The 25,355-nt window shown below is 35.7% G+C and overlaps 1 protein-coding gene and 1 pseudogene across 1 annotated transcript in view; one reads left to right on the forward strand and one right to left on the reverse strand.

Annotated features, from left to right (window-relative positions):
* The window catches only part of PRTG (protogenin), a 123,798-nt gene that overhangs the window by 32,271 nt on the left and 66,172 nt on the right, over window positions 1–25,355 (reverse strand). The gene's annotated exons all lie outside the window — the stretch shown is intronic.
* LOC118496660 lies at window positions 638–24,545 on the forward strand (annotated as a pseudogene).

The following is a 25,355-nucleotide window of genomic DNA, read 5'->3' on the forward strand; positions in this document are numbered from 1 at the left end:
AATTTATTTTCTCTCTGTACCTTGGTTAAAATTATCTATAAAATAAGTATGATGATGATAACAGCATCTGCCTTTTGAGGCCATTGGGAAGAAGAGATAAATTAATTCACATAAACTGATTAAAAGAGTACCCATGTGTAAGAATAACATCAATAATATGACATAAATATCAACAGTAATGATGTAAAACAATTACTTTTAGCTCCCCCTCACACAGAAGGACAGGCTGGTACAGTGATTAAAGCACTGATTCTGGAACCACACTACTTGGGTTTCAATTAAGTTTCCTCGTCTATAAAATGGAGCTAAATGAGTTTATATTTGTAAACATGCTTAGAAAAATGTCTGCCAATTAGTAGGTACTTTTTAGTGCTAAATAAATAAATGTAGAGGAGTGGGCTGGTTTGAGAATTAGAGGATTTGGGATTTAATCCTGGATTTAGTAGCTGTGCAACAACAAATTGGGCAGCCTCCTGGATCTCAGTTTCCTCATTTTTAAGATTAGGACATTGCAACGTATCAGTTGTTCTCAAATTTGTTTAGGTAACAGTATATTAGGGGAGTGAAGACAAAAGTACAAGTACCATGCAAGATAGAAAGAAATTTGTTAAAACTCCAAGGGAATTAAAAAGAGGGAATGGTTACTCCTAATTTGGAGTGTGGGCAGGGCTTCAAAGAAGTGCATTTGAGCAGAATTGGACCTTACGGTAAGCATGGAAAAGAAGAGATGGAGGTCAAGAGAAGAGTATAAGCAAAGGCCCTGGGTCATGAACACATGGATCAGGGATGAGTAACAGGCACAAGTTCAGTAAAGCATACATGAGTGAGGGTGACGCAGAAAAGTTAGACTGGGTGCAGATCTCAGAGAGCTTTGAGAGGCAGGCTAGGCATTGTGAATTTTATCACATACACAGAAAAGAAAATTATCTGAATGGAATTGCTGAGAGAAGGAATTAATGAGAAGGGAGTAAGAAAGCTCCAAGTTACCAGTCTGAGTGGACCAACAGAACCATGAGAGGATATGCTTGGGGGAGTGATGACATGCTGAATCAGCAGTGCTGGGGGAACATCCAAGTGGAGCCGACAGTGGGTGATTCAAAGATGTTGCACACAGCCCACAGTCACAGTAGAGAAACACACTTAGCAGTCATCTATATAGAGGATGGGAGCTGAGGGAGAGAAAAGACACCAGGGATGAGAAATCTGGGGGTGACAAGGGAAGTGGTCTTAAAGAGTCATGAGGAGAACCAGGAAGGTAAAATGTCATGGAAGCCAAGAGAAGCAGATTAGTTGACAATGTCCAATACAGCAGAGAAGTTACCAAGGGTAAGAATGACACCTAGAACAAGTATAAAGGACACATGGACAACAAGTGGGGGGAGAATGGGAGGGAGGTGGGGAGTGCTGGGGGTATGGGCTGGGGTGGGGGGAAGGCAGGAAAGTGTACTTGAACAACAATTAAAATAAAAATAAAAAAGAAAAATAAAAAAGAATGATGCTGGTTATCTAGATCCTTTAACTGAGTAAATTCATTAGGAGGGGTGGGGGTAGCAGAAAACATAGAGGAGTAAGGAGGTTCTGGGTCATGGGAGACAGCTATAAAGGGGAATGAAAATGCATTATCTTCTGATATGTACCTAAATGTTAACAGTGGTATCTATCTCTATCAGCAGAAATTTTAGCTACTTCTCTTTCCTGTACCTCTGTGTGTTCTACAACAAATGCCAATTGCTTTGTTAATATAGTAGTTGGGAAAAATGCATTATCTTTTATATGCCAACAGCTAGTATGTACTTTATATGCATTATCTTAAATAATCCTCACTACAACCCTATAAAAGAAGAATTACTTTTATTTCATATATAAAGACACTTCTACATTAAGTAGCTTTAAGAATTAATCATTTTTCTATATACAGGTGGAGCAAAAGTAGGTTTATAGTTGTGAATACATGAAACACAGTTTATTCTTATATTTATTAATTATTATATTATTTTCCATACAACTATAAACCTACTTTTGCCCACCCTATAAAATATCCAAGAATATATTTTAAACCTCCTTGATTCTTTATAATGCTGGAAATAACTGAAACTTTTCTGATGCTTCAAAACCATCCTTATGAGCATCAATTATTGTATCTTCCACAACAGAGTAGCTGTTTTTTTTAAAAAAAACTTATTTTTCTTATTCTTTAACTCCAATTCTATGTTTCTGGGCATGTTTTATAAAGCCAGGTCCATATAATCACTAATGTCTGAAAAGCTAAATAGCAAAACATGTAAGAACATGTGTAAATCAATAGGCTATATTCTAAAGAATGGCATCCTCACCTACTGAGTGGCTTTGTGACTTAAACCTCTTTTTTGGCCCTCTACCAGATTTGAGGTTATGCCTGAAAGAGGGTGGGTTGCAGGCCCTGAATAAGTGGGTAATGTTAATGTACTCTGAAGGTAATCAAATACACAGTAGAGCAAAGTCTGAATAATCAAAGATGTAAACATTAATGAATAAATTAATTTTACTTTAAGAAGGAAACCTTTAAGAACTCCAATCCTATGGATTTTGATCACTGTTCTGCACTTACACTTCATGCTTCAAGGGTAAAACCAATAGGCTATCTGAGTAGAACATTCCCACACCCCCACTCCATACCTTCCCCCAAACACTATGAAGACCAAGTGTTTTCTGATTAGAAATGAACTCAGACAGTAAAACTGATGGACATCAATTCAAGTTTTACAAGTTCTTTCTTATAACATTAACACATCTGGAAGCTTGGTTTCCTGGAAAACACATAACAGAAAACAATTTTTAACAAAGTGTTTTGCTGTTGAGCAACAATAAGAGATATTGGAGCCACTAAAACCAGGCCTTTGTCTCTTCCAGCTGTTGCTTGTTGGTGAGGCTCTGGGGGCCCTGAAAAGAGCCAGGCCATACTAGACAGGTCAGGGCAGGTAAAATTCAGACAAAACCTGAGGTCAGGACCATGAGAAAAGTTTATACACATGAGCCAGTCCATCTTTGACATCATTTCTAAAATTCAAATCTAGTCAAGACTTCGTAAGTTCTATTTTCCATCCTTGTATGAAACTTCTCAGGTAGTAGGAAAAACAACCCTCCCAGGGCCAAAGGAAGATAAAGCAATCACAGCACCAGAGGAAGACAGATAATCCCTGCCACTTGTTCAATTTACAGACGTGGAACATGCTGGAGTGGCTTAATAAAATGTCTTAAGAAAATACAAAGCATTACTTTAAAAATCCCCATGCACCAATTTGAAGCAGTATTTACTTAAAATACTGCTACAGGAAGGTTTTGCTTACATCAGCAATAGTGTCACAATTAATACAGTTTCAAAGTATTAAAAATAGTCAAAAAAGTTAAAGATAAGCAGAGGTAAGTAGCAATCCGAAAATTTGCTGATATAAGGTCAGCATATGTGAAGTTTGAAAAAGTTCAAGTAGAAAATGCTCAAAATAAGTAAGAAAGGTGAAAGTGTGAAGGATGCAACCTAGTGTCTGGCCAAATGTCCATTTTTAATATAATCTTTTGTGCTACAAGGTTTTGTGTGAGCCTTTTCAGGCCTATTGTTCCCCTGCAGTCCAACTGAAGAGCTCCTTGGTCTGCACTAGCCAGGGTGACTGCACTGCCCCCAAGCCTGTCCCTCCAACACAATACCCCCCATATAATTATTCAGAAAAGAGGCCAGCAGTGAGGACTGCTGTGACACCTGGGTCACGGCCTCTGACACAGAATCTGGGGCCAGCCCCAGTCTGGTCCAACAGCAGAGGAGCAGGAGAAATGCTACGGGGGATGGGTGGGAAAGACGAGCAGAGTGAAATACTCGGCTTTAAAAGGCTGTGTTTGAGCACAGTAATGAAAACACAAATCACACTTCAACAACGTGATTTACCTTCAAGTTATCCAAATGCTGTAAGACCTGTAGTGTTTCTCCCCTCTAGACAGTACTGAGATTAGGGGAGCAGGTCTTTTCTAAAAGGGAATTCTTTGTCTTGTATCCTCAGATTTATGTTAAAATAAAAAAGTTAATTCATGATGGTTAGAATAATGCCTTACGTGAATGGACCAGTATGCTGATTTAAAAGCAGAGGTTTTTAACTAAAAGAATGTAAATTTTGCTTAAACCTAGATTAAAAATTCATTCTCCTTTTGAATAGAAACCAAATTTTTGTAAGGGCTTGTGAATCATAAACATTTTATACTGTTCATATTATAAATTTTAAGGAAGTTTTAAAAATGATCACTATGCCAAAATATTATAAATTTGTTTTGTGATAATACAGAATATTTGAGTGTAAAACAGACAGAGTGGCAGATGGGGTGGGCAATCCCCCACTCACCCAATTTTTCGTGTGTTGTGTGAAACAGCTCTCTGAAAGCTGATGGTCGAGTTATTTGTCTAAACCTGAAATGACTCAGTCCCTTTTGTTCTGCCCCCCTGAAGGGTTTTAAGAAAAATAACACCTCTCACTCCCAATACAAACATCCCCTCTCCTACTAACTTTAGGACAATTTAGAAGAAAGTTCTTTTAATGTGACATTTGAGTCAAATGCCTATTAAAATAAGTCTGTCCTATTGATAATCTCCATTTTACAAACACCCACTCCCTCCTCCAAAAGGATTGTTTTGTAAAATTCAGCTCTTTACCCAATTATATCATGTTCACTAACATTTTGATCATGTAATTTCATTTTCATATATCTATTTGGCTTTCAAGGCTTCTTTTTTACTTTTAAAGTATACATTTTTTTTTTATTTATACAGAGAGGGGAAGGGAGGGAGAAAGAGAGGGAGAGAAACACTGAAGTGTGATAGGTTGCCTCACACACCTCCAACTAGGCCTGCAACTCACACCCTGAGTGGGAATTGAACCGGTGGCCTTTCAGTTTGCAGGACAGTACTCAATCCACTGAGCCACACCAGCCACAGCTCAAGGCGTCTTTTAAGAGCCAGTTTTAATTTTTGACAAATGCATTACTTGAGGCCATCTGGATACAAAAATATTTGGGGTGAAATACTTTTACTTGAACACTGCCATGAATAAATCTGGTTTAATTCCAAACTCTGAAAAACAAATCTGAAAGTGATACTGGAGGCTCCCACTAACATTTTTGATCTTTAATGTCCCTTTCTTATGACACTCCTTCCCCTTTGTGAATCCCTGAGGAGGAGAGGCCCCTCACTGGTCCCTGTGTAAGATGAGCAAACACTGCCGCTGACTCTCCCTCAACAGCATCAGCTAATGGAATTATGTCAAGGGTTGATATCTCCTTGGGGGTGGGAGAAAGAAAGGAAGACTCCAAAAGAGCAGCAGACTTAACTGTCCCAAAATTTATAACAGCTTTGTGTGAACAGTACTGAGTTTGGTCAACATGTATGTTCCTGGATTATTTAAAAGTGAATAAAATGAGGCAACTGTTGATTTAAAAAATTTATAATACAGAAAGTATTAGAATGGAGATGGGTAGTAGGACAAAAGAGGCTATAAAAGTTACAAATGAAGTTTAGTTAAGAAAATGAAATAAATGCCTTTGATTATATTGTATTTCTATCAAGAACAATCCTTACACTAAAAGCATCCAAAGTACTTGACTTAGGCTACTGTACTTGGCTTGGCGTTTGTTTAAGTAGCTGCTCTGTCTGCCAACACCCATACAATGTCTGACATACATCATACAATGTCTGACATACATCACTGCCTTACAAACAATATTTTTATAGACTGACAGAGAGAGCCTATTCATGACAACCAAACTTCCCCTGAAGCCATGAAATAAATTTCCTCTCAGGACTAACATTTCTCCATTTCACTGTCATGGGCTCGCCATGCCATTTTGACCCTTTTGTGAAGCAACATGAAAATACCATCTATCATCTCCTGAACCACAGTGACTGGGTTGGAGGTGCAGTTTCATTGCAAAAACATCTGTGGTTTGATAACCATTCCTCCAAATCTCAGACCTCAGCAATTACAATCATGCTTACAAGATGAGAAAGATGCAGGTAGACAGCTTGATGCTAATCTTAAATTTCTTCCCGAGTGGGAAATGCAAGCTAGTGAACTATCAGCTTCATCAATCATAGTGATGAAACATGATTGTGTTTTTTATTTATATCTCTTTTAGAACTCACAAGAAGCACTATGTTATAACAATTCATTGGAACTTTGCTAAATGTACCACTCTGAAATAGATTTTACTATTAGCAGATAACAGAATTCTGGGAGTTCTTTGATACAAGCAGGTGCAGATCACCGCCAAGTTAATTGGCCATAAACAATCTATTCAAATTCTACATAAACGTTAAATCTTTCAGGTACTGAAAAACACTGAAGATCTTTGGGGTATTGGAAAAGTATTCAAAACACCTTAAAATGGTTTTCAACACATATACTAGAGAACTTCAAACAATTTTCTGATAAAACATTCAACGGAAGGTCTAAGGTTTCTTATACTCTCTGTTATTTCAGAAGTGCTGCTGTTTCAACCATGCGCAGAATCACTGTAAGACCATTCCAAATTTGGAGGTACTGATTAAAGATTTAAAACAGTACAGGGCACTTTTAACCTTTTAAATTACATTTTAAACATTTTGGTGTATTTGCTGTATTGCTTGCTCTTTTATTAGTGTATGTGCATATACACACATACTCTCCTGTCACTGTTGAGTCATCACAACACTTCACATGTAAGTAAACAATTGGGCATGTTTCCCCTGAGAACAAGGTGTTCTTTCCTAGATAACCACAATACCCATTATTATATTCAATAAGTTTAACAATGACACAATTTTACCCAGTACACAGTCCACTTTTAAATTTCCCAAATTGTCCCAATGTCCTATATAGCTCTTCCTCACCCCCATCACCCCAATCCAACACAGGGTCATACACCGTATATGTCTGCTTCACCTACAATTGTTCCCTGTCCTTTTCCTATTTTCACTGACAATGATATCTTTACAGAATCCAGTCCAGATGTTTTGTGGACTATCTTACCATCTTGATTTATGTGACTGTTCCTTGATTATATTCAGATTATATAATTTTGGCAAGAGTACAACATAGGTTAGATTATGAATTTAATACAGGGTTTTTATTAGAGAAAATAAAACTTAAAATCAATGGATTTTCTAAGTGTGAATTTGTTAGATTGCTTTTGAAGAAGAAAATTATAGTTTTAAAAGCTTTTCCAACCCCACAATAGCCTAATTTTCTTAGTGTTCAGTTTTAGTTCTATCTCTGTGTACATATTTATACTAGTTTATTCTTGTATTATTATTTATTAATTATTATACTATTTCCCATACAAACAACTGCCCACCCTGTATTATCCCTGTGAATGTTTGTACTGAACTGCTGCATGACAATGAGGACAATAAAGAAAAAGGTTTCAACATGTTTTCAGGCTTTTGTAAGATTTCTAGAAATACCTGGGGCGTTTACTATAAAAAATTGAAAATGTAGATATATTTTTTTAATTTGCAACAAGTCACACTAGAATGTAGGCTTGTAACATGTACACAGCATGGGAATAGAGCATACCAAGAATCAGGGCCATAAAGTATGCAACTTGACCAACAAGGGACAGAGAAAATTAATATGATTAAAACAGTAATTGTAATTTCTTAGAATGGAAACATGCATAGAAAAATGGGCCTTTAGCCCTGGCTGGCGTAACTCAGTGGATTGAGCTCGGGCTGCGAACCAAAGTGTCGCAAGTTCGATTCCCAGTCAGGGCACATGCCTGGGTTGCAGGCCATGACCCCCAGCAACCGCACACTGATGTTTCTTCCTCTCTCTCTTTCTCCCTCCCTTCCCTCTCTAAAAATAAATAAATAAAATCTAAAAAAAAATCTTATAAAAAAAAGAAAAATGAGCCTTTAAAAGAAGGTCTCCTTACTTCTTGAAGTTTTCAGAGGTTTTAATAGTAGTCTTGTAGGGTCAGAATTAAGGCCCATCTGCCGTGATTTCACTTCAGAAACAAAAGGTCATTTTATGAAAAGAATAGAAGTGTATTCAAGAAGGGGAAACACACTAAAAATCATCATACTTGGCCATCCAGATGGAGAAAGGTGAAAGTTCAAAAAAATTATTTTAATTGTTTCCTCCACTAATATTTCTAGGTCATCCAAAACACTGTAAATTATTAAATGATCCTAGAAACCACAGGAAACTTCTTTCCTTATTATCTTAAATCATTGTCAAGCGTAAGTTAGTATCATTAGATTCACTGACAATCTCCAACAATTTGAGCATAGAGTTTTTCTGGAGGTACTGAATTTTGGGAATTTAATTATTACATTTTAATCTTCTAATAATTAAACTGTCCTGTGCCCCACAGCTAAGAGTGACTGTGGTTTGCCTGCCCTGCAAAGAAGTACATAGCAAAATTTATAGGCATCCTAGCAACTGTACAGGACCTTATGAAATAAAGAAGCCATAATCCTAGTTTCATCAACTTCCCAATCTTCATCGCTGCTCCAATTTCTTCATTTAGGTACATCTAATTAAAAAATACTGTCTTTTCTCACTATGGTTGAATATATGTTTATTACAGAAAATTTGTAAAACTTAGACAAGTAAAATAAAATACCTTAATACCAACACCCAGACATAATTTCCGTGAATATTTAGTTGTATGTTTTTTTCATTCCCTTCTCTATCCAAATGTACACATACTCAATCTTTTTTATATTTATAACCTATTTTTTTCACTTAACATATAGTGAATTCATGTTATTTAGTATTCTTCTAAAACATTCCTTTCAATGTCTACATTTGTTTAAATTGTATGATTGAAGTTTATTTTATTTTTTAAGTGCAACATTTTTTATTTATTTTTATTTTTTAAATATATTTTATTGATTATGCTATTACAGTTGTCCCATTTTATTAAACCTCTGTAGTTGAGTTTTTATATTTTCTCCAGCTTTTCACAACTATAAATGACCCTGTACAATACTGTGAACATCCTTGTGGTTTGTGCATGTTCATTATTATTTTCTTATGATAGCCATCTATTAATGGAATGTCTAGGAAAAGGTATGCATATTACAACTTCCCTGCCACCTCCTCTTTTTGATGTTGTTTAATTATTCCCTAGAAAGGTTGTGTATCAATTTATGTTCTATTAGTATGAGTGTTCTTAAATCCCAGACCCTTACCAACATAGGGTCTTAATCACCTGTGTTTTATTATTTTGTTGAAATTTGTGTTTCTGTACTGACTCCAAATCTTTCTTAGAAGGGAGCAGGAGATGTATATATTTGAAATATATGATTCTAGCTAGATGTATTTATACAATCTATGATGGAAAATATATAAACTGTGACAATTATGCAAAATATGCTGCCTATATCTTCAGAGGTTGCATAAGTTATTGTTAACATCCTGGGAGGCTGAGAAAGCTGATGCCATTTTGACCTTCAGCTGAAGCAACTGCTCTATATTCTATCAGAAACCAAGGTAAATGCCAATAGAGTCAGTTATCTTGGCTAATTTAAGAGGCCTCTACTTAGGAAGAGCAGCCTGCATTCTCTGGGATGATATATGAAGACTTCCAAAATTTCAAACATCTCAAAATGAAATAGAAAAATATGTACAATTTCCATAAACTCTGTCAGGATTATGTTATCACACTTGTTTATCCAAATAAACCGATAAATCAGGTTGTTTATATAGGAAGATATACCAGTATTTAGCCTGTTCTGATGATTAGTCTATGACTGTATTTTATGCCATGCCTTCTTTAACTCTTGCATTAGCCCATCAAGGTCTTTCACTTAATTAACTTTATTATCCTTCAGATCTTAATTCAACATCAGTTTCTCAGAGAATCCGACACTGACCCCCCCCCCCCACCCTCAAACAACAGTGTCCTCTGTAACATGGACTTATAACTCCCTGTCATTTTCCATCACCACACTTACTATGGTTTGTAATTATAATTTAAGGGATGATTCAATTAATGTCCATTTTCTTTCTAGATTGTAAAGCTCCATAACTGCAGTAGTTACTTAGAAATACCTAATTCTCTATTTTAAAATAGTGGTCTCCATATAATTTTATTTCACTCTCTATTAATAAAGATTTTTCTAGCTTGCATACTCATACCACATATACCTTTATTTACTTACTTACCTGTGTGACTGTCCTATTATGTAAATTATAAAAGACAAAAATATTTTTTAAAGCTAAGACAACAAATATTTTCCTTGGGCAATGGCTTACCTTGCAGCTGCTTCACAACCCGTGGAGTAATTAGTACAAAGCTTAAAATTTCATTTGCATTAACTAAGTTTTTAAAGAACAAGTTTAAAACAGAAAACAAAAGTATAATAAGTACAATACAGCATATTTTTTATCCTCCTTGAAGTTTCTTTCATGTGCTAATGTGGCATTAAAAAAATTCCTCTTTTCTAACCTACTTAGATCTTTAAAGACCTCACACACATCTAAAGATTCTTAACATTCACCAGAAACTTCCAGAGTGGTCTGAGGGTTGACATGCACTATGATTAATGGACAGTATTGGCTTAATTTCCTACAAAAAAAGTTTTCCCTTTGTAAGGAATACTGTTATTTATAAATTATGGCAAGCATTTTATTATCCTTACAGATTTTTTAAAATGGAAAAATTAAAAGCTTACTGAAAAATTTCCTTCATTCATAAATATACCATTGAAAGTTCTGGTCTACTCAACAATCAAGAGCTGATTGATAAATATGAGCATCTTCCTGATACCAAGGAAACATGACTTTTATTTGTTATTATTTTAGTGAGGTTTTATCAGCTCATGTACAAGGGAAGCAGAAAATAAAAGTGAAATCAATTTAATAAATAAACTTCAAAATATAAATACAAAGTGCTGCAGAGAATAGTGAGATATTTTAGGGAGATTTACATAAAGATTCAATATAAAGCTATTAGTTAAATATTATGTAGATGTGAACATCATTAGATAGTAAACTATTAAAGCTTCTTCAAATGTCTTAATTTGAATTGTCATTTGGAACCAAGTTTAAAATTCTTCTGAAGTCAAATAGTGGGATTAATTTTTTGTTCTCATGTACTTTTTATATTTTACATCTGAAGAAAAACTGGACAACATATAAAGAAACAAACAATTGGTGATTCCTATACTAATATTGTGATAGTACCTGTTTTTCAAAAAAAAATGTTTCCTACTGTTTTGCTTTCCCTAAAGAGAAGATATTTCCCTAAGGAAAAGAGATTTCACATGGAAATTTAATTTGAGAGCGGCAGGAAGGGATATTTGCTGAGAGAGGGAGACAGAGAAAAATGCTTTGACCAGGGCGTCCCTGACTAACTACTCTAACATCAGACCCCAAACTTAAGTGAAACAAAACTCAAAACTAGAAACACATCACAATTGGTATTTCACTCTATAGACTAGTAAAATAACATAGCCACTTGAAATAATGGAACTTCCTTATCCTGCTTATTTTCTCCATCTCCACAGGGGCCTTACTTTATTTAGGCTTCTTTTCAGTCAGGCATGTGAAGTGAGGCTCCACAAGTACTGTAAATCTTCACCCGGAGCCAGAGGTCAAAGGGTTATCTGTGCTATGTGGTTTTAGGGTTTTCTTTACTCAAAGTTCTTTCTGTCTCTCTCTTTCTTTCTTCCCTTTTTTCTTTTTCAGCAAGAAAATAAAACGTATGCATATGAATCACAGCAAGCTAATTTAGGTACTAAAAAAGTTCCTGTTCTACACATGAAATGCTTTCTCAAGTAAACCACTGAATATCAACTTTTCAGGCGTTCTACAAAGAAACCAGATGCAACAGAGCCCCTCTTCACCACCACTGTCTGCTAGGAAACTTGCCACACAGCTGTTAAAGCAGTCAAACAACTTCAAACCTACAAAAGTGATGGCCATTTAGACAAATGCATCAACTTCATTCCTGGAAAAAAACAACAACTTGGCTTTATCTAAAGAAAAAGTATCATTTTTGTTCACAAATTATAGCTCATTTACTAACAAGACAGATGTTTTTCACAGAGCTTTCTGTGTTTTAGAGCCTTTCAAAAGGTAATGACTATTCAAGACTAAGAATATAAAAGTCCAGGAAACCATCAAAATTCTTTAACCAATTATTTTTGGGGGGGTTGATATGGAAAATTAAACCTTATTATGTTTTTTAAAGATAATGAAAAAATATTTAAGAACATTTTTTCTTCCTTCTCTGTCTCCAAGTGATCTTTTTAAAATGGGAAATAAAATTGTTAGGTGAAACATCCTACAGGATAACATTAATACAATTTTGATACTGTGCAATATACAGCATAAGAGTAAAAGGCATTTACTCTCTGAGGGGATGCTGTCATTTTAATGTTTTTTGCAATCCTATGAATTTAACATGCAGAAATGCAAATTACAATAGTACTGCTATCACATTCAACTGGATCACAAAAAAAAAAGTTACAAAAAGAGCTTTAAACATTAAAAAGTATAAAATATCTTTAGGTATTTGCTACAAGATTCCAGTTGGAATTGGCCAACTTTATTTCTCTCATAATATAGTAGCAATGATTTGATTCCTTTTGCTTCTTTCTTATTTAAAATTCCTCTATCTTTTGCAGCAAGTAAAAGAAACTGCTAAATGTTTAGAATGGCACCAAATTAAAAATATAAATAAATATAAGACTCTGGCCAGGTAGTTCAGTTGGTCAGAGCATCACCAAAATATCCGAAATCATGGATTCAATCTGGTCAGGGGACATAAAAGAATCAACCAATGAATTAATAAATAAGTGGAACAACAAATCCATGTTTCTCTTTCTCTCTCTCTAAAATCAATAAATAAAGAAAGGAGGGAGGGAGGGAATAAACATGGCCTTATCTATATGGAAAGAATTTTTGTTTCCTGAAGTCTACAAAGATGATCTTTAAAAAAGGCTACACGAAAAGTTACAACTCAAAAAATGATGATTTTTCAAGTTTTACATAAAGAAATTTCATTTATATTTGTTGGATGTGCTTATTTTCCTGAAAAATGACCCAATATCCTTTGTTTTACAATTATGCTGATGGTGGTTTCTTCTGCTCAAGCCTTTGTCAGTTCAGGTTCCTTTGAGGGAGCTAAGCCAGAAAAATGCCAGGGTCCCTTGGGGCAGGACAGCATCAGAGTGCAGTCGTAACTCTTAGCTTCTCTGCCTGCCTTCAATGACTGTCTCAGATCTTATGAAATCTAAGCCCATATATTAAGCTGCTATAGACATCCCTACTAGGACACCAACCTTTCCAACCCAAAATGATCAAGGCTGAACCCAGTATCTCCAAGTTCTCCCAACCTGGTCTTACTTCTGAAAGCCCTACTCCAATTGAAGTACCACCCACCCAGAGCTCCTGACATTCACTCCAACTTCTTCTGCTGCCTAATTATATTTACAAACAGCTAATAGTTATTGAGCACTTACTATGTACCAATGCACTGTGCTAAGGGTTCCATATGCACTAGCGTATGTAATCCTTAACATCCTAGATTTACAACAAACAGATGTTCATGGTGGTGGGTAGAGAGCTAAGATTTGGCCATCTAATCTCAAAACCATCAGTCTTCTATTTTAAATTTAAATTTTATATTTTAAAATAAGTTTTAAATTTATATACACTAAATTTATGTAATTTTTTTGGTACATAATTCTATTTGACAGATGTACATATTTGTGTAACCACTATCAGGATACAGACCAATTCTATCACATCAAGAAACTGCCCGTGCTGCTCCTTTGTAGTTAAAAGCCTGCCCCCAACTCCAACCCATGGTAATCACTGATCAGCTCTCCATCCCCACAGTTTTGACTTTTTGAGCATGTCATATAAATGAAATCATTCAAATGTACCCTTTTCAGACTGGCCTCTTTTACCCATCATAATGCCACTGCTATTCATTAAAACTTGTTGCAAGCAGCAATATAGTTAGTTCATTGCTTTTTACTGGTGAGAAGTATTTCAACTGTATGAATATACTGCAGTCTGTTTATTGACTCATCCATTGAAGGAAATATGTTGTTTCTAGTTTTGGGGGATTATGAATAGAGTTATATATTGTATACAGGTTTTTATGTGAACATAACTTTTAATTTTTCTAGAATAAACATATAGAATAGGATTGCTGGGTCACATGGTACAGGTATGTTTAACTTTGTGTAAGTGGCTGTACCACTTTACATCCCTATAGCCATATGTAAGAGTTTGAGGTGCTCGCCCTGCCTGGTGTGCCAGTCTGCAAATCAAAGGGTTGCTGGTTTGATTTCTGGTCAGGGCACATGCCTGGGTTGCAGGCCAGATTCCCATTTGGGGATGTACGAGAGGCAACCAGCATATTGATGCTTCTCTCCTTCTCTTTCTCCCTCCCTTTCCTTCTTTCTAAAAATAAATAAAACCTTAAAAAAAAAAAGAGTTCCAGGTGCTCTACATCTATGTCAGCACTTGTTTTTGACATTTAAACATTTTTAGTCATTCTAATATATATGCAGTGGTACCTTGTATTTTCAATTTTTAAATTTGCATTTCTCTAATGACTAATGATGTTGAGCATTTTTTCATATATCCCCTTAGGTGTAATCACTGTATCTGAAGGCCTTCTATCAGGTGCATATATAATCAGTCAAGTTCTACTTATTCTAAGGCTAAAACAACTTCACATCTGCCTTATCTCCAATAAACTACTGTCTTAGCTTATACTCTCATCATCTTAGATTACAACCATCTTACTGATTTCTTATCTTCAGCAGCTCCCTATTTGGTCCACAGTCACTGCACTCTCTAAGCCTATCCTCTACAATACCATTGACAGTAATTTTTCTAAAGTAAGCTATGTCACTTTCTTGCTTAAAAACTTTTGATGGCTCCCCATTGCTTATATTATAGGACAAAGACCAAACAATTCATTATATGGTACATATGGGGCTTATTCAACTCTGTGGTTTTAGTCTCTACATCTCTTACCCATGCAACCCATAGCACACCAATAATTCTATTGCTTTAATTTTTTTGCTTCTGTATATTTTAAGCTCCTGTGATTAGAATGATTTTCCTCCATTCTCTAAATAGGCAAACTACTGTTGATCATTCAACAAAATTAATTATTTATCTTTTGTGCTCCCAAAATACTCTGACTATACCTCAACTTTGTCTATAACTGCTTGATAAGTCCTTTGTGCTGAGCGTAAGTTAAATATTTTGGAGGTAGACATGCCATCCTATGTTCATATTCCTTGTGTCCAACACAGGACCTGGTACAGAGTATGTGCAATCAATCAATACACAATATTTTTTAACTTAAGCAGCCCAAGTATCCATTAGTAGATGAGTAGAGAGATAAAACAACTATGGGACATTGTCACAATGGAATACTACTCAGCCATAAAAAAGAAAATTTTACCCTTTGCAACAGCATGGGTAGACTTGGAGAATATTATGCTACGTGAAATAAGCTAGTCAAAGAAAGACAAACACCATATAGTTTTACTTATATGTGGAATCTAATGAACAAACTGAATTAACAAGCAAAATAGAAATAGTCTCATCGATAGGGAGCAGGATGACAGCAATGGTGCGGGGGGGTTCAGGGATGGACAGACTGAGCAAAAAGGAAAAAGGTCTTATGGACATGGATGATTTTTAAAATTTTTATTTACTGATATTTAGAGAGAGGGGAAGAAAGAGAGAAACTGATTTGTTATTCTACTTATTTATGCATTCACTCGTTGCTTTGTGTTTTTGATCTGACCAGGGATCCAACCCATAGCCTTGGCATATTGGGACATTGCTCTGACCAACTGAGCTACTCGGCCAGGGCAGAATAAGCTCTTTTCTGAAGTAATCTCTATTTATTATTTGTATACATGGAAACTGTCATGTACAGAACTGTAGGAAATTTGGAGTATAGACTTTTATAACAGCTCTGAACTATAAAGTGAAAAAGAAAGTTTATAAAAACCTCCTCTTTCAGAGATGAAACAGTTCTTCACATCACTTCTCCACATTATGTTCTACATGCTGAAACAAACATTTAATCTGGTCACTTTTTTGCTTAAAATCATTTAATGGCTTCACACTGCCCTTAATATAAGGACCAAATTCCTTGACTAGACTTACCAGGTGCTTATAACCTGGCCTTTTGTGGTCTCTCTGGCTTCACTCTCTGGTCACAATAATGACACAGTTAACTTCAATTCCTACAGATCATGGCCCCCCTCACCTCCTGGCCATCCCATGTGAATTTCAGCATTCCCTCTTTGTAGAGATAAATTTACTCTGAGGCTACAAAGCTTAAATTTCAAGACCTTACACCTACAGTGTGTGAGGTCTGTCCATAAAGTATCCAGCCACACAATAAGAAAAATATGGACATTACTGAATAATATTCAAGATACAAGAAACACTGTACATAGGACAATGACACCTCAGTCCCCTTCAAAGTAGGCACCTACTTCATAGAACCTCACATAGTTCTCCTGGTGTCTCTTCTACTGTTCAAAACACTCTGCAAAATCCTTTGTTGGAATCTCCATCAACTACCCCATTGTATTTTCCTGAATTTCATCAATGGTCTGAAATCTCTTTCCTTTCAAAGGTGATTTTAGTTTTAGGAAAAGCCAAAAATCACATGGCCCAAAATCTGGGCTGCAGAGGGGTTGAGTCACCTGGGTGATTTGATGTTTTGCCAAAAAACTCTGCACAAGATGTGATGCATGAGTCAGCACATTGTCATGATGAAGCTACCAATCACCAGTTGCCCCACAGGTGCAATGGGTTTTTGCATCTCTCAACCAATGAAGAACACTCCTATCAACTGTTTGGCCTACAGGGACATATTCATGATGGACAACACCTTCCCAAACAAAAAACACAGCTAATATATTCTTGATCTTGCTGAGACTCTGCTGTAACTTCTTCGAGTGTGGAAAACCAGGTGACTTCCATTGGGATGACTGGGCCTTCATTTCAGGATCCTAGCTGTGGACCCACAATTCATGAGGAAACCTGGTTCACTGGCAACAGTTTGAATCAAGTCATTAGCAACTGTAGCACAATGTTCTTTCTGGTCTGGTAACAGAAGCTGCCAAACAAATTTTGCCATGACAAGTTTCACACCAAGATCCTGCGTCAAAATCTTGAACACAGTAGTTTTTGGAATCCCCAGATCAGCTTCTAGCTCTCGCACTGTCAGTTGCCAATCTTTGTTGAGTGCAGCTGTCCACATTCAACATTCTCAGGTGTTTTGCTTATTGCTGGACTTCCAGAGTGTGGACCACTTTGAACAAAGTCTTGACCATCTTTGAAGCATTTGTACCAAACTTTTATTTGTCCACACTCATTGCATCATCTCCAAAAGTTTTCTGAATCATCCAAATAGTTTTCAGGGAGGAATATTCAGACTTAACACAAATTTGATGCAGACTTGTTGCTCTCCTCGCTCAGTCATTTTGAATGTGACATTGAGTACATATACTCACTCAATAGCATCTACTGTCCCCAATGACTAGGTACAGTGAAGTTGTCATCATTTGATCTTGTATTTCAGATCACTCTCTTTGGCTGCCAGGTTACATTGATGTCATGCTAACTGTTCTTGTTATATTAACAATGGGTGGACTTTTTATTGTATAGTATTTTACTTGATTAGGCCCCATATAACCTGTATCTGCTCCTGCCATTGTGCTGGTTAATCCTATTCTTCCTTTAGATCTCAACATAAATGTTACCTCTTCCTGGAAGGCATCCCAATTCCAGCCCTGAAATAGGTCAGATGCTCTGCCAAGAGCAATAACAGCTATCTGATGTCTACTAGTCAAGAGTTCATCAGACTTTATTTTAATTGCTTAATTAATTACTGGTCTTCCTGTTATAACTTCTCCAAATGCAATGACCATGCCTACATTGAATATGACTGCCCTATTTTAGGAACTACAACATAGTAAGCTTGACAAATATGTGAGAATAAAAAAGTCAATTTGTAAATGAGCACTCAGTGGTAAACAAAATATAAAGACAAAGGACCCAAACTGGAAGATGATACCTGAGAGCCTATGATTCATTTATTTCCTGGATGTTTGGGGAAGAAATACACTGACTGAATGATGATACCCAGGAAAGGCCTTTTCCCCCCATATGAAAACTGAGAAGTATGGAAAATATGACTAGAAACAAGATAAACAATAAAATGTGCAATGAAAGTAGAACTAAAGAGAGCCTCAGTGACCCTGGCTGGCATAGCTCAGTGGATTGAGCGCAGGCTGTGAACCAAAGTATCGAGGTTCGATTCCCAGTCAGGGTACATGCCTGCGTTGCAGGCCATGACCCCCAGCAACCGCACATTGATGTTTCTCTATCTCTTTCTCCCTCACTTCCCTCTCTAAAAATAAATAAATAAAATCTTAAAAAAAAAAGAGAGCCTCAGTGTTAACAATAATTAAGCACTATAGCTGGCTTGATAAGAAAGTCAGCAATATAGGAACCTAAAAGACACCAAAAACAATTTTCTGGAAGATTTCCAACATGAATAACAAACTAAAGCTAAAAGTAATTAACTTATAAAGAGTTAATGCTGGATACTTAGGGAAAATATTATTAAGTAATATAGACCAGTGATCCCAAAACTTTAACGTATGTATTAATCATCAGTGAATCCTAGCAAAACAGACATTCTGATTCAGGAGTTTTGGGGAGGAGACAGGTAAGCCTGAAATTCAGCATTTCAATAAACTTCCAGATTATGCTGCTGATCCTGAGACCAAATTCCGAAGAGCAAGCATGATAAAATCTACATCTAGAATTGGAAAACTTAAGTAATATGGCCTACTGCCTTTGGGTCAGCCTACTAGCTAAAAATGATATATGTAAACATACATGCATGCATACACATACATAGTTGTTCATATGGAAAATAATACAATAATAAAAAATACAAGAATAAGCTGTTTTGTGTACTCACAACCATAGACCTACTTTTGCCCCATCCTGTATGTGTATGTATGTATACATGTTTGTATGTGTACATATGTATGTGTATATGTATGCATATATAAAAAATGAAATAGTACTCAGCAATAAAAAAAAGAATGAAATCTTGCAATTTGTGACAATATGGATAGACCTACAGGGTATTATACTAAGTGAAATAAGTCAGACCAAATGACAAATACTGTATGGTTATACTTATATGTGGAATATAACAAAATAAAACAAAGAAAACAAAAAAAAACAGACTCAGAAACCGAGATCAAATTGATAGCTTTTGTATTTTTAAATAGGAAAAAATTTTGAAATAATATTTTGTGATCCATCAAAATTATATGAAACTCAAATTCCCATGTCCATAAATAAAGTTTTATTCGAACTTATCTAATACCCATGCATTTATATATCTCATATGGCTGCTTCTGTGCTGAGAAGCAGAGCTGAATACCTGTGGCAGAGACCATATGACTCACCCTATTAGGGTACTTGGGCTGCCATAACAAAATACTACCAAGTGGGTGGCAGAGTTCAACAACAGAAATTAATTTCTCACAGGTTTTAGAGCTGGGAAGTCCAAGATCAAAGTCTGACAGGTTTAGTTTCTATTGAGAGCTATCTTCCTGGTTTGTACACAGCCTCCTTCTCACTGTGTGGACAAAGAACTTTCTATGTACAGTCACATTAAAAGTTACAGTACATAACCTTTCATTAAACATGAATTTAGTGGGCTCATAAACATTCACTTCATATCACCCACAAAGCCTAAAATATTTACTATCTTGCCCATTATAAGAAAGTTTGCCTAACCCTTGCTATAGACTCATGATTCTCAAAAGTGGGCAGAATGCAAAAATTTCAGGACCCACCATGACCTACTGAATTAATATCTGCATTTTAACAAGATCCCTCAGTAGTTTATACACATATTATAGCTCAAGAAGTACTGGCTTCCAAATTTAGTGATCATGGTAAATAATATGAAAAAAGTTTTTTAAAAATACAGATTTTAGGCTCCACCCTGAGTGGAAGACAATTTTTAAAAACAGCTACAACAGCTAACCTTTATGGAGGACTTACAATACAATTTGCCAGGCACTGTGCTAACCTTTATGTTCATGATTTCATTTAATCCTCCTAACATTCTAATTTATTTATCAAGAAAAAGAATGTAAGGAAAACTAACCAAATGATGCATTTTAACTTTTGGATAGTTCTTACAGTTTTATCAATCTGCAAACATTTTGTGTTTAAATAGAGGTGGCTGTAAACTGGCAAATGATAACCTTTTTTATGATCTTAATGTAACAGCATTTTTTAAGTAACAGGTTTTTCAATTTTTCAAGTACTGAGGTTCTAAAGTTTGAGATGAATATCAATCATATTTGGTATTTTCAGGTACTACACAGAATGAAATATTAAAAAAAATTTTGTCTTCTTGCTAAATTAAGAAAAAATAGTTGAGTATTCACTCAAGACTGTGTTGAGGTTTCAACATGTTTTGGCTTATTAATAGATTAAACACCACACTAGAAAGAGTAACTTAAAAAATATTTCATAGAGAAGTGAAATATAATACATTTTAGAAATGTTCCCTTTGTTATAATTTGTGCTCACACTTTGTCAGTGTTATGCCCTACCTAGTTGTTTCTAAAATTATTCCTCTAACAAGTATATTAACTTCAGTTAAATGAATTTATTTTGCAAATCTCTGAGAGGAAAAAAGTAAGAGAGTGCAATCAGGTACTGTTCAAAGGAACTATTTCTACTAAAACTAGAAATTAACTGTTAACTGTAGTCAAGCACAGGAAGAATCAAAGACAGGCAAAAATGTGAACTATGTTCTCAAAGATCTAGCCTGTGGTAAATAACACCTATACTATTAATGGAATTTTTACACAATCCTAAAAGTGACCTGTTAACAAATAAATGCAAAGTGATCTCACAGAAACCAATGCTGCTTCATAACATCAAAGCTAATCTGGACAGAAAACTTAATGATGTCCATGATATAGATTATATATTACTTTAGAATAGGAGAGACAGAAAAGAACAGAATAGAATAATACTGGCATCTATAATGATATTTGAGATGATAGTTGATATTAAGGCACCAGTTTATCTGAAGTGAATTTATAAGCTGAAAGTCAAGTATGGAACGGTATACATTTCTACCTATAGATCTTCTGAGTATTACTGAAGGCTTCCTTGTATGAGAGAAATGAGGGAATGCAGTCTATGAAAAGACTGTGTGTGGCTTACCTTAATACATGACTTCCATATTTCATATAACGAATGATTCTAATTCTCCTCAAAACAAACTCACTGTTTTAGGGAGGTCCACAACAAGCCCTCTCCAATAAAACTAGTTTCTTCTTTGTCACAAAATATGTTCTGCCTTGACTAAAGAAGAGATTACAACTCCCTCCACCTGTATCAATTTGGTTCATCTATATTTCTTGATTTTCTTTCTTGAGATGTGATCACATGACCAAATCCTATTATATTATGGTAAAAGATCACACCCATAAATCTGACTTAATTTTATCATGCTTCCATACAAACTGGAAAAGGACTCTAAAGAGTTACATTATTAATCAGGGACAGGTTTTGGTTTTGTTTTTGTTTTTACTTCTGCTCTCAGCACAAACTGGAAGTTCCAACTTTGAATTTCTCAAAAAAAAAAAAAAAAAGAAAAGAAATCTGTGAATTTTGAAGGTATGCAAATTAGTTACAAACAGTACTAATGATTTTAAATATTTTGGATCTTTATAACTGGTGTTAAATCTCATGCTCACTAATCATGCTTGCTGTGAACTTTAATAGCACATGTTCTCTGGCAAAAAAGAAGCCAAAAATTATCTAATATCAGTGTCCTAAAGGCTAAACTAACAATAGTACCATCTAAATAATCTCTTCCTCTTTGCTCTATTATATAAATACTGAAATTAAGTTTCTGACAGTCATCTCATGAAAATAATCCCTCTGAAATTAGAACTCTAACTTCACAATTTAAAGCCAATTTCTGAAATAACGAAAAAGGGAACAAATTCTTTCAAACAGTCTATTATAAGGGACCACAAGTGTGTTATTAATTTTGCTTTCTGTTTATTGTGATTAAAAACAACCATTTTAAAAACTGTACCTAAAACTGGGCTAAACATTGAAAGTGCCAAGAAAAAAAAAACAAAGCGAAAATAATCACAACAAAGATGCAAAATCTTGAAGAAAACTTCAAACCTCCATTTAAAACAAATCACAGAAACATTAAATCGCAAGCTTAATGCTTTTTCCCATTCCCCAAAAGTCAACCACTTCTAATTAAAATCAAATTGTATATTTTTAAATCATTAAACTAGAATAAACTAGCAATATCAAAATATTTCCATTGCTCTGCCAATATTTATATTATACTAATAAAGATATGAGGATCTTTAAAAACAAAAACATTCTACATCTCAGAGAACAAAGCTTTGAGGGTTTAGAGTAAAATGTTCTAAAATAACTTTCCTTATATGTGTAATTAAACTTTGTTAATCAGAAATTTTGGAGAAAAGTAAACAAGTCAGTCTACTTAACTTATTTTGGTTTAATCCTTCTTGTTTTAAACAGAGGTCATATCTGCTACATCTTTTTATCTGGTACTATAGTGACTTACTTAGAAAAATAAAAAAGTCCTTGTTACATAAAATGAAAAATATAAATTTATTCATCTTTTTCTTTCAGAAACAAAGAACTGTATATATTAACAATAAGAATGTGTTCCAATAACATACAGTTTTACTGAAAATTTAATTACCAAAAGTGGAAACAAAAGAATGTGTACTAAGGCTTCAGAAAAGGGATTAGCATGAAAATGAAATTTTGAGACATCAGTTTGCTATTCAAATTGACACTGAATCAGCAAACAGAAGCATTAAAATTTCATTTCCAAGCCCACTTAATAAATCTAGTTCCAGTTAGAGTATCTTTAATGTGCAAAAACTCAGTAAAAGCAACTATTCACCATGCAAAACACAGATAGGGTTCCCTTAACCTACTGCCCTCTAGACACATCACTCTCTGTTAAACAGGCAGCTACTGCCAGATGCTCTCACTAAAACTGGTCACAGATGGTCAGTTGTCCAGTTAACAGAACACACTGCCCTCCCAATAGCCAAAAGTAAGAAGGAAAGGAGTGAGAGCTGTTAACACGTGATTGCTTAGTGAATTAAACCCACTTACTTGCTCTAAGCTTGGCTAAGCCACAACAGTGACTTTCTAGAAAAGCAAGAGTAGGCCCTAGGGCTCGCAAGATTAAAAGAGATCCTGAAGGTGGTCTAGTGAACAGCTGTCTGGTGCTTGAATCCACACAACTGCATCCCCCTAGTCAGCCACTGTGGTCATGACTTCTGCAGCTCCTGGGCTGCAGAATCTAGTGTCCAACAAGAAAGCTGTACAGCTGGGACAGAGTCCTCGGTTATCCTGCATTGCAGTGAGTCCAACCACTCAGTCTAATTCCGCAGTCAGGAAATACGGAGCTATTTTAATACACAGGGTATACTGACTAATAAAATAATTTCCTAGTTTATACATTATAAAAAGATTTTAAGCTGAATTACCCCAAATGGCATATATAAAAGATTTTACAACACAAAAGATATTACAACATAGGCAGTATACATGTGATTTAATTTTAAAACACACAAGGAAATTAAGGTTTACAGTATTCAAAGCTACTATTTAGAGATTTCTTAAAAATTTCAACAAAGATCATCCTTACTTCTTCTCTCCCAGCCAAACCCTAGGGGACCAGAGCAAGATGCAAGGACCATGTTCTGATGCAAACTGATGGACTTTGACTACCATAGTCCTGGTGGCTTCAGCTGCAAAGTGTCTCTCAGATGTTAGCTGTCCTTTCAAAATTCAAGGTCCAGCAAGAAGCTATTGGCTGGCATCTTGACTTAGCTGTTAGACTTTAATATGGAAATAATGCTAAAAAATACAAGGACTCAGTACCTGATAATACAAAAAATACTGTCAGTGCAGCTAAAAATGCAGAGCCAGTGTTCAGTTTGGATGTAAATAATTCCGATTTAAAGGCTACTGTAATTAATGGCTTTGGCTAACCTTCAGATTTAGCATCATGATGATTACCTGGTAATGCTTAAGGTAATTCACATTTTGGCCCAGAAGCATCTGACACAGAATGAAGTTGCTAAAGCAAACAAACAAACAAGGGATTGCCTGTTGCTTTAGACAAGTGTATTCTTGGTTTTGACACAGAGGGTACAATTCTTAATGAAGCTGCTCAAATTCTGTGATTGTTGCATACAGAAAAGCTCAGAAAGCCACAGACAAAATTTAATGAAGTCATAGTAGCTGTTCAGGTAATTGTTGCTAATTCAAAGACAGATCACAGTCTGGGGAAAGTTGGAAGATAAACATTTTAGGATTTCATTCTCTCACCTACTTAGTACAACTGGGAACCATGTATGCCCTGGTATTTTAACAGGGGAAAACTGTAATGGTGGGAACTGTAACCCACTCCCACCATTCTTTTTTTTTTAAATTGTTTTTCAAGAACAGTTTTCTGTCCTTTACTCCAATCCCAGCCCACCCCCCCCCGCCCCTGCAGTTTTTGTCCATGTGTCCTTTATATTTGTTCCTGTAAACCCTTCCCATTCTCCCCTGAAAGTCCCCTGAAATTCCCTCCCCTCTCCCCTCTGGTCTCTGTCAGCCTGTTCTCTATTCCCACCACTTTTGACATTGTTTCTGTCAATGCTAAGTCTGACTATGTGGCTTATAGATGAAAAGCATGTTTGTATAAGAATTTTTGAAACTAGTTAGAAAGATACAGACCCCAAACTTCAAGCATCTGAGCTCCAGGAGATTTGTGGACTTTCAATCATGGAGCCAGGATGACATGGAGCTGGGATGATGTGAAGACAGGATGACTAAACTAGGATGATGCACACTGGACCATCACCTGCCTTACTGGAATGGACTGTGCCAGTCTGCACAGAGAGAACTTTGTAACCCTCTCCTTTCTGTTCTGTTCCCCTCTTCCTCCTTATAAAACACCTCCGCCTCCAACAAGAGGTGGCAATAGGCTTTGTGATGTGAGTCCCCCATCTTCCAGATGGCTGGCATCTGCAAAAGAAACTTTCCTTTACATCAGCACCTGCCTCTTGGGTACTGGCTTTCATAGTAGGGCAGGGGGGCAGCCAGGCCTGCTTTGGGTTACAGTAGGTGCTTCAAAATCAAACGTCACATTTTCAAGGGAAGAATCCCAGAAATTAACTATGTTATAGAGATTTACTACCATTGTTTTTTCTTTAAAGTTCAGGAAGTGGGTGC

Source organism: Phyllostomus discolor, chromosome 1, assembly GCF_004126475.2.
Source record: "Phyllostomus discolor isolate MPI-MPIP mPhyDis1 chromosome 1, mPhyDis1.pri.v3, whole genome shotgun sequence".
Classification (NCBI taxonomy): domain Eukaryota; kingdom Metazoa; phylum Chordata; class Mammalia; order Chiroptera; family Phyllostomidae; genus Phyllostomus; species Phyllostomus discolor.